Genomic DNA, 1,423 nt, shown 5'->3' with positions numbered 1-1,423 from the left:
AATTGTTTTCTTAACTAAGTGAAAGATGAATAGTGATATGTGTGACAAGATGTGAAATAACAAAAGTAAAAGAACAAGAAAGAGAGCACAGGTAAAGGAGAAGGTAAGGCAATCAATATAAATGGGGTACCCGGATATTATTCCGCCTAGGACAATCATTTCAAGTGCAAGAACCCTCTATTATACTTTCTAACTGATGCAATAATGAGTCGTGGAGATCCTTAAATACATGGTCCCAAATCTAAGGTCAACCATGCCTAACTCTATACATGTCCCAGAGGAGAAATTGAATAACCTCTCAACCTCGCACTCGTATAGAATTGCAATGAGTTCTAGGGATTCCAAGTGATAAATCCTTTTCCTAGATGTAGACCTAACCTTTTGGTCTAGGTGGAAGGTCCCTAGACACAATTAAGCCTTAGGTGCTAAAATCACTTTAACGCTTCACTCTGTTGCACCCGCAACTAAGCCCCAGTGGAAGGTCATCCTTTAGCCCATTCACTCTACTATGACCGCAAAGAACTTGAGGAAATGGAGGTAGAATAAATCACACCGGAGGGGAAAGGGACACTCCGCTACCTCTCGACTCACCCTCTCAACCCTTTCCAATCCAGCTTTGTCTAACACTCGTGGTGTGACACTCACTCACAAGGTTTACCAACAAGAACTCTCTACACTAGTGTCACTCTAAGAGAGTATTAATACAATCAAGCATTCAAAATTGGAACTCAAATAAAACATCAATTAATTGAAAAGCATAATAAAGAGGTTCAATGAAACGAATACATCCTAGGTTTCACAAATACCCAAGTACCCACTAGGAGGTTTAGCTCACCATGGAGCTAATTACAATCAATGAAATCAAATGTAAAAGCAAAGAATCCATAGAAAACCCCCTCGATAGTCATGGCGATGGTCTTGTGGAGAGTCCTCTACTCGTCCAAGGATCCCTTTGTCCGGCCTAGGATACACCTCGCCGGATCGGTGCCGACGAAAGCTCTCCCACTAACCTTCTTCTAAATAGAGCACTATGTCAGAGCTGTAGAACCTCTCTAAATCCCTAGCCAATACCTCTCCAAACCCTAGCCGCAGCCCTTCTCTCAAGTTGAGGAAAAAGATCGAAAAAAGGATTCTGAATTGGGCCTTAAATAGAGTTGGAATCGGGAATCCACACGCCCATGTGGGTGTCCCTTGTGGACTTTTTGCACGGGCATGTGGAATTTCCACATGCCCGTATGGGTTCTCTATTTTCATCTTTCTTCGGCCGGCTGTGAACAGTACCTACTGCAATGTTTTGCTACAGTGTCATACTACAGTCCCAGCTCGAAACACTCCCGAATCTATACTTTCATCGAGGTAATGTAAACGGGCACATATTTACGTCCTAGATCGTTTTGCTTCTTCAATAACGGACATGTTGGTG

The sequence above is a fragment of the Dioscorea cayenensis genome, chromosome 1 (genome assembly GCF_009730915.1).
Source record: "Dioscorea cayenensis subsp. rotundata cultivar TDr96_F1 chromosome 1, TDr96_F1_v2_PseudoChromosome.rev07_lg8_w22 25.fasta, whole genome shotgun sequence".
NCBI classification, from domain to species: Eukaryota; Viridiplantae; Streptophyta; class Magnoliopsida; order Dioscoreales; family Dioscoreaceae; genus Dioscorea; species Dioscorea cayenensis.
This window is presented reverse-complemented; position numbering follows the sequence as displayed.